The 9,535-nt window shown below is 34.8% G+C and overlaps 1 long non-coding RNA gene across 3 annotated transcripts; it reads right to left on the reverse strand.

The window, feature by feature from the left end:
- Positions 1 to 534: 534 nt before the first annotated feature.
- On the reverse strand, positions 535 to 9,317 carry LOC131554076 (uncharacterized). 3 transcript variants are annotated; one of them, XR_009274324.1, is made up of 7 exons: positions 9,115 to 9,317; positions 8,952 to 9,018; positions 8,788 to 8,858; positions 8,128 to 8,202; positions 1,798 to 1,880; positions 1,030 to 1,211; positions 535 to 817 (listed from the first exon to the last, which is right to left on the reverse strand). It is a non-coding gene; the product is annotated as an uncharacterized LOC131554076 (long non-coding RNA). The 3 variants fall into 3 exon arrangements; XR_009274323.1 differs by having other exon boundaries at positions 536 to 817; positions 1,030 to 1,234; XR_009274322.1 differs by having other exon boundaries at positions 1,030 to 1,880.
- Positions 9,318 to 9,535: the final 218 nt, after the last annotated feature.

Genomic DNA, 9,535 nt, shown 5'->3' on the forward strand with positions numbered 1-9,535 from the left:
TATTTTATATATATATATATATATATATATATATATATATATATATATATATATATATAGTTTCACACACACTGTAAAACTAAAGGTTCCTGGAGGCACCTTTTGGGGTTCTTCACTTTGCCACTGTGGCGGAACCCTCTGTAGTGGATTTAACTCCCTCAGAGTTAAAATTAACACTTACCCAGAGTACATATGGGAATCACTGCTAAAGTGTTAAATTAACACTTTTGAAAGAGTTAACATTTTTAACACTCTGATAGTGTTAACTAACAAACTCTTAACATGTAAAATATCAAAACCAGAATGGATGATGAGAACACCAAAGTTGGTGTTGAAAGTTAACACTTATGGTCAACACTGCACCAGTGTTCAGGTGAAAATATTAAAAAATAAACCCACAAAACAATACACGTTTACATTTATTTATTTTATTGAAACATTGTAAATATTTTTCCCTGCACCAAAATGTCTTCACACTCAATGTTTTCAAAACATGTAAAGAACATGTTCTTACAACAATTAAACATCATAATGTAGAAGCAAATCAGTGCAAAGACACAAAAAACATTCTTATTTGGTCCATTAATGTCATAAGGTTCATAATGCTGACATTTAGGAGGTTAAACAACAGCATTCCAATTCATTACCATAAAAGCTGAATGCGTGTTAATGCTCACTATTCAAAGTCTGTGTTGGTGTTTGGACCTCCTTGGAGAGAATAGTCTCATTCTTTTTTTCAGCACGGGGAGATGCGTTTCTCTGCAGTTTTCAGCCAAGCAAGATATCCACTCCTATTTGCAGCATCCCAAAACTGCCCCTGTAAAATTGAAAAATAAATAAATAAATATAAATACAAAACCAAAACAGGATCATTTCACATCCATTTATCAAAACTATTATCAGGTGAAATGTCAGAGACAAGTATGAACTGCAATACAAGAACTTCACCCAAAACTGAAAATTCTGTCATTATTTATTTATCCTCATGTGGTTGCAAACCTGTATGACGTTACCCCATGATTTACTCACCTGCAAGGCATCCTAGGTGTATATGACTTTCTTCTTTCAGACGAATCCAATCAGAGTGATATTAAAAAATTTCCTGGCTAATCCAAACTTTATAATGGCAGTGGGTGGGTGTTTCTGTTCAACAGTCCAAAACAAGTGCAATGAAGTGCATCCATCCATAATAAAACATGCCTCACACGGCTCTGGGGGGGTGAATAAAGGCTTCCTGTAGTAAATCAATGTGTTCTTGTAAGAAAAATATCCGTATTTAAAACGTTATAAACACTTTTCTTTAGCTTGCGCTAAATGTTGTACGTGGAAGCCTTTCCGGGCGGATGACGCAGGACGTCGGTGTAGTGCATGCGAAGTGACGAAAGCGGAAGAGCAGAGTAGAGAGCTAAACAAACGAATCACGAATTAGAAATACAAAACAAGGATTTGTAAAGAGAAGAGAAATGTCGGAGGATTTCGATGTAAGCCAAGAAGAGAGTGGTTTGTCTTTGCTAAAGTAAGGAAAATTGAAACTGTAAACAAACGTTGGTTCTCGTGAGACTAGCATATTTCACTGGAGCCAAAAATTCACTAAAGTCCTACCTCATCCACCCGGAATGGTTTGCGCACACGACAGTTAGCGCAAGCTAGAGGAAAGTGTTTGTTTTATATATGGATATTTTTCTTACAAAAACGCATTGATTCGCTACAGGTGGCCCTTATAAGGTGAACTATCCCTTTAAGGAAAAGCATTTAATTCACTGTAAATGTATATTGTAAAAAGAAAGTCAGTCTTACTAGAAAATGGGTCTTCTAACGACAGAGACAAAGTCACAATTCCAAGTGCATATTGATCTCGCTGCACTGAGGTTGGACGACTCCTATCAAAATGAATGCACATAAATGGGACAGTACATAAATAAATGACAGTTCAAGCATATCAAAAACTTACAGTTGATATATTTTTTTAGAAAGAAATCAGACTCTTTATTAGGTTGGCTTGAGAGAGCCAACCTACTGATCTGCTACTTAAGCTTATTATTAGGTTGGCTTGAAAGAGCCAACCTACTGATCTGCTACTTAAGCTTATTAAGTTGGCTTGAGAAAGCCAACTTACTGAAATGCTATTTAAACTTCTTATTATTATTCTTCTGAGACTAAAATTTCTGACTGCTACTCCTCCTAGAGCTTTAACTCTACAGACTCCAAACTCAGCCCAGATCTTCAGACTGATCTCGCCGGGTGTGCTATATCTTTTCTAACTGATCAGACTTACGGTTTTCATATAACTGAAGATTAAAAATCATAAAAATCCCATAGACTTACATTGAATAGTCTTGGCTCATCTGAACATTCCGTCAAACTCCAACTGTCAAAATTTAAATCTAAACACACTGAAGCCCATTAGACTCAATCAGACTTCCCTTCTATGTACTATTTCTAACCCAATCAAACTCATCTATCTCTCTCTCTCTCTATCTATCTATAATCTGACTTTATCTATCTATCTATCTATCTATCTAAAGTCTATCTGTCTTTCTCTCTGTCTGTCTATCTATCTATCTATCTATCTATGTCAGACTGTATTGCCTTAAGTTTGTAAAACTACTTTAAACTTCAAACTATTTCATACTGAAAACCATCAAACTTAAAACTTTTTTAAACTTCTTAAACTTTTAAAACTTTTTCAAACTTTCTGGTCCGGCTTTCTCAAGCCAACTTAAAGTTTGTCTCGACGAACTTTTTAATCTAGTTATTATTATTCTTAGACTAAATTTCTGAATGCATCTCCTCCTAGAGCTTTCAAGCTAGAATCACCAAACTCAGCCCAGCTGTTCAGACTGATCTCACTTAGTGTGCTATATATTTTCTAACTGATTGGACTTATAGTTTTCATAAACGGAAGATTAAAAATCATAAAAATCCCATTGACTTACCATTACGGAATGTTCAAATGAGCCAAGACAATTCAAACTCCAACTGTCAAAATACAACTTTTAAACACCCAGAATCCTTTGAGACTCAATCAAGCTTCCCTTCTATGTACTATTTCTAATCCATTCAAACTCATCTATCTAATATTTCTAATCTTTCTATCTATCCTAGCAACATACTAACCATGCTAGAAACATGCTAGCGACATGCTAGTCACTTGCTAGTCATGCTAGCAACATGCTAGTAACATGCTAATCATGTTAGAAACATGCTAGCGACATGCTAGTCACTTGCTAGTCATGCTAGCAACATGTTAGTAGCATGCTAATCATGTTAGAAACATGCTAGCGACATGCTAGTCACTTGCTAATCATGCTAGCAACATGCTAGTAACATGCTAATAATGTTAGAAACATGCTAGCGACATGCTAGTCACTTGCTAGTCATGCTAGCAAGATGCTAGTCACTTGCTAATCATGCTAGTAACATGCTAGCGACATGCTAGTCACTTGCTAGTCATGCTAGCAAGATGCTAGTCACTTGCTAATCATGCTAGCAACATGCTAGTAACATGCTAATCATGTTAGAAACATGCTAGCGACATGCTAGTCACTTGTTAGTAATCTTGGCAAGATGCTAGTCACTTGCTAATCATGCTAGCAACATGCTAGTAACATGCTAATCATGTTAGAAACATGCTGGCGACATGCTAATCATGTTAGAAACATGCTGGCGACATGCTAGTCACTTGTTAGTCATGCTAGCAAGATGCTAGTCACTTGCTAATCATGCTAGTAACATGCTGGCGACATGCTAGTCACTTGCTAGTCATGCTAGCAAGACGCTAGTCACTTGCTAATCATGCTAGCAACATGCTAGTAACATGCTAATCATGTTAGAAACATGCTAACGACATGCTAGTCACTTGTTAGTAATCTTGGCAAGATGCTAGTCACTTGCTAATCATGCTAGCAACATGCTAGTAACATGCTAATCATGTTAGAAACATGCTAGCGACATGCTAATCATGTTAGAAACATGCTAGCGACATGCTAGCGACATGATTGTCACTTGCTAATCATGCTAGCAACATGCTAGTAACATGCTAATCATGTTAGAAACATGCTAGTCACTTGCTAGTCATGCTAGCAAGATGCTAGTCACTTGCTAATCATGCTAGTAAAATGCTAGCGACATGCTAGTCACTTGCTAGTCATGCTAGCAAGATGCTAGTCACTTGCTAATCATGTTAGAAACATGCTAGCGACATGCTAGTCACTTGTTAGTCATGCTAACAAGATGCTAGTCACTTGCTAATCATGCTAGAAACATGCTAGCGACATGCTAGTCACTTGTTAGTCATGCTAGCAAGATGCTAGTCACTTGCTAATCATGCTAGCAACATGCTAGTAACATGCTAATCATGTTAGAAACATGCTGGTGACATGCTAGTCACTTGCTAATCATGCTAGCAACATGTTAATCATGCTATCAACCTTTTTCTGGTTTTTACCTTTTAAAAACCAGTAAATAAATACTTAACTAGCCTATTTCAAACTGAAAACCTTTAAACTTCAAGCTTTCACAACTGCTTTAAACATTCAGGCTAGGCTTTCTCAAGCCAACCTAAAGTTTGTCTCGACGAACTTTTTAATCTAGTTAAGTTGGCTTGAGAAAGCCAACTTACTGATATTGTACTTAAACTTATTATTATTATTCTTTTTCTGAGACTAAAATTTCTGACTGCTACTCCTCCTAGAGCTTTAACTCTACAAACTCCAAACTCAGCCCAAGTCTTGAGACTGATCTGACTTAGCGTGCTATATCTTTTCTAACTGATCCGACTTACGGTTTTCATAAAAATTAAGATTAAAAATCATAAAAAATCCCATAGACTTACATTGGCTCATCTGAACATTCCGTCAAACTCCAACTGTCAAAATTTAAATCTAAACACACTGAAGCCCATTAGACTCAATCAGACTTCCCTTCTATGTACTATTTCTAACCCAATCAAACTCATCTATCTCTCTATCAGACTTCCTTCTATGTACTATTTCTAACCCATTCAAACTCATCTATCTCTCTATCTGAGATCTATCTCACACACACACACACACACACACACAGACACACACACACAGACACGCCGCACACACACAGACACACAGACACACACACACACACACACACACAGACACGCCTCACACACAAACAAACAAATAAACAAACATAGACCTTTCAATCATAAGACCTGTTTTTCCTGTTTACACCTGTGTCCTTTGGGGGCAATATGACCCCAAAATTGAAAGAGTAATTGTAAAACAATTATAAATTTTAATCATACATATAATATATCTTTTTTGTTTGTTTGTTTACTTCTCATCTATACATTAATGCTGTGTTTTGGGAGATATGAAGTACTTTTGTACCTGTTTACCACAAAAATCCTCAGCTACACCATTAGCTTGCATGTGAAATATTACATTTTTATGAATAAATCTCTTAAATGATGATCTAAATTTAATTTAAACTGTTTCTGGATATTGATCTAGGTGTTAGGTGTACAATACTGCCATCTGGTGGTTAGAGAAAAACTTGTGGAAATCACAGATTTTGAAAGAATAGTGTAATGACCATATATATCCAGCAGAGGCCCATAGAGAGCCATTCATTTTTCTGGAAGTGGTCAGTTACTCCTCTCACATCTTTTCTGATATATATTTTGTAATTATATATTGAAAAATTCTAAAATACATTAAAAACAGTATTTTTCCCAAAGGTTAGAATTTGTTTTTGTTTGTTTCATGTATTTTGAAGTTCTCGCTTTTGCAATAATGCCACAAAAAACTTTTTTTTTTTTACATAAATGTAAATAAAATCAAAACGAAGAAAAAAAAAAACTAAACTAAAAACAACAACTGCAATAAGCAGATATGAATGGCGGGTATGTGTGTAAGAGAGTGTGTGTGTACGTACGTGAGTGAGTATGCTCGTTCAACATTGCATTTGTGCTCTAGTATCAGACTTTGATTTTGTTGTGTGGACATTTTCAGATTTATGCAGAATTTATTGATTTTATTTGCCAATTTCTATAAAAATGCGTGTGTGTGCATCTTTTCTACATTGCATTTGTGATCTAGTACCAGGCCTTCATTTCTGTGTGAAATTTTTTTCAGACCTATGCTGGATTTATTATTATTTTTTGACAAATTAAAAAATTTATATAGATTTTCATTTTCATATTGACCCCAAAGACCATATTAGTAAAAAAAAAAAAATTACATACCTTCAGAACAACCGAATCAAGTCCTTTTTTTTTTTTTTTATGTGAATACAGATAGAAAATGTTGAAAAGTCATAAAATCTTATTCCACTGAGATGAAGGGAAACATTTTTTAACTAAAGAAAGTTGATTGGGGTCATACTGACTATTTCTAATCCATTCAAACTCATCTATCTAATGTTTCTTATCTATCTATCTATCATTTGACTGTATCTATCTATCTATCTATCTGTCTATCTATCATCTGACTCTATCTATCTATCTATCTATCTATCTATAATCTGACTGTATCTATCTATCTATCTATCTATCTATCTATCTGTCTATCTATCATCTGACTCTATCTATCTATCTATCTATCTATCTATCTATAATCTGACTGTATCTATCTATCTATCTATCTATCTATCTGTCTATCTATCATCTGACTCCATCTATCTATCTATCTATCTATCTATAATCTGACTGTATCTATCTATCTATCTATCTATCTATCTGTCTGTCTATCTATCTATCTATCCATCTATCTATAATCTGACTCTATCTATCTATCTATCTATAATCTGACTCTATCTATCTATCTATCTATCTATGTGTCAAACTTTAAGCTTTTAAAACTACTTTAAATTTCAAACTACTTCAGACTGAAACCCATCAAACTTAAAACTTTTAAACTTTTTAAACTTTTTAAACTTTTCAAACTTTTCAAACTTTCTGGTCCGTCTTTCTTGTTAACTTAAAGTTTGTCTCGACAAACTTTCCTATCTAGTTATTATTATTCTTCTTAGACTAAATTTCTGAATGCATCTCCTCCTAGAGCTTTCAAGCTAGAATCACCAAACTCAGCCCAGCTGTTCAGACTGATCTCACTTAGTGTGCTATATCTTTTCTAACTGATTGGACTTATAGTTTTCATAAAACTAAAGATTAAAAATCATAAAATCCCATTGACTTACCATTACGGAATGTTCAAATGAGCCAAGACAATTCAAACTCCAACTGTCAAAATACAACTTTTAAACTCCCAGAATCTTTGAGACTCAATCAAGCTTCCCTTCTATGTACTATTTCTAATCCATTCAAACTCATCTATCTAATATTTCTAATCTTTCTATCTATCCTAGCAACATACTAACCATGCTAGAAACATGCTAGCGACATGCTAGTCACATGCTAGTCATGCTAGCAAGATGCTAGTCACTTGCTAATCATGCTAGCAACATGCTAGTAGCATGCTAATCATGTTAGAAACATGCTAGCGACATGCTAGTCACTTGTCAGTCATGCTAGCAAGATGCTAGTCACTTGCTAATCATGCTAGCAACATGCTAGTAACATGCTAATCATGTTAGAAACATGCTAGCGACATGCTAGTCACTTTGCTAGTCATGCTAACAAGATGCTAGTCACTTGCTAATCATGCTAGCAACATGCTAATCATGTTAGAAACATGCTAGCGACATGCTAGTCACTTGCTAGTCATGCTAGCAACATGCTTGTAGCATGCTAATCATGTTAGAAACATGCTGGCGACATGCTAATCATGCTAGAAACATGCTAATCATGCTAGAAACATGTTAGCAACATGCTAGAAACATGCTAAACATGCTAGTCACTTGCTAATCATGCTAGTAACATGCTAATCATGCTAGTAACATGCTAATCATGCTATCAACCTTTTTCTGGTTTTTACCTTTTAAAAACCAGTAAATTAATACTTAACTAGCCTATTTCAAATTGAAAACCTTTAAACTTCAAGCTTTCACAACTGCTTTAAACATTCAGGCAAGGCTTTCTCAAGCCAACCTAAAGTTTGTCTCGACGAACTTTTTAATCTAGTTATTATTATTGTTTTTTTTAAATAAACATGACAATCAATAATCTTAAAATGTGCAGTTGTGGCTTACCCATGTATTGGTGGCTTCATACTCTTCAAGCACATCATCTCCTTTTGATTTTTCTGTTAAGCCAGCATGAACCATCTGTAACAATATTAAATAACTAGTTTACTTAAAATTGTAATTCCAAACCCATACGACTCACTTTTGCTGAATACAAAACACAATTTAATGCTTAAAGATAATAAGATAAAGTGTCTAAAGTAGTTCATTGCAACTCATGTGCCATTCTCCAAGACTTGTGAGGGCACAAAATCACTTTGAATGATGAACAATGTAATTCACTCAGTATAGAGAGTTTGAGTTTACTGAAAGTGTTATTTTCAAATTTATTCAATGAAAACAGCACTCAAATCCAATATAAGGACACATCAACATCATGAAAACTCAATTCATGCTTAATGAAATCACAAAAATTGGTCATGAGACACACAAGAACAAATGACTTGTATTGTCATTTAGATTTGGGCAGTTTACAGTGGTTTGATTTGACAATATGACGTTGCAAAATACATACTGTATTATAAATTAGGTAAAACACTTCCCTTCAAATTCAAATGTCATCTGTGAGAAACGTTTCGGATCGTTTAGGTGTGCACATCTATAGATATTGTCATAAAGTAATATTATTTTATAAAATACATATCGTAAATGAAGTAAAACACTTACTTTTGGCATTTTCCTTGTTAAAACCAACTTCCTCATCTGCTCCGGCATCACGAGTGAACGAAAATCTCTCTCTGAGAAAAAGTTTGAGTGCACAGCAGATGAATATCACTATAAATCAATATGATGTTATAAAATACATATAGTAAATGAGGTAAAACACTTACTTTCAGTGTTTTCCTTGTTAAAACCAACTTCCCCGTCTGCTCGCGCCGCGAGAGAAAGAAAATATCTCTAAAAAAACGTTTAGGAGAGCACAGCACATAAGTATGGCTATAAATTAATATGATGTTATAAAATACATATTTTAAATGAGATTAAAACACTTACTTTCGGATATTCCCTTTTAGAAAAGTCCTCGTCTGTTCCGCATCGCGAGTGAAAGGAAATGCCACTGATAAACGCTTAGGCGCACACAACACATTGAAATAATTATAAAACGATATGATATTACAAAACACACTTTGTGAGTAGGATTAAACACTTTATTTCGCTGTTTTCCGTCCCAATATGCTCCGCATCGCGAGCAAAGAAAATGGCGTCTGTGAAAAAATATTTCAGACGGATTAGGCTCGCACACGAGAAAATGTCCCGGATGTCACTAATAACACTCAACGGTGTTAATAAGGGCAATTCTCCGTATTGACACCGGCCAGAGGGTGCTGTTTACACTAGCTAGTGTTAATCCTTTACAATTCAACACCACAACTTTAACTCTTTACTCTAAAAGTCCGTAACACTGGGATTTCAA

Source organism: Onychostoma macrolepis, chromosome 15, assembly GCF_012432095.1.
Source record: "Onychostoma macrolepis isolate SWU-2019 chromosome 15, ASM1243209v1, whole genome shotgun sequence".
In the NCBI taxonomy this organism is placed as follows: domain Eukaryota; kingdom Metazoa; phylum Chordata; class Actinopteri; order Cypriniformes; family Cyprinidae; genus Onychostoma; species Onychostoma macrolepis.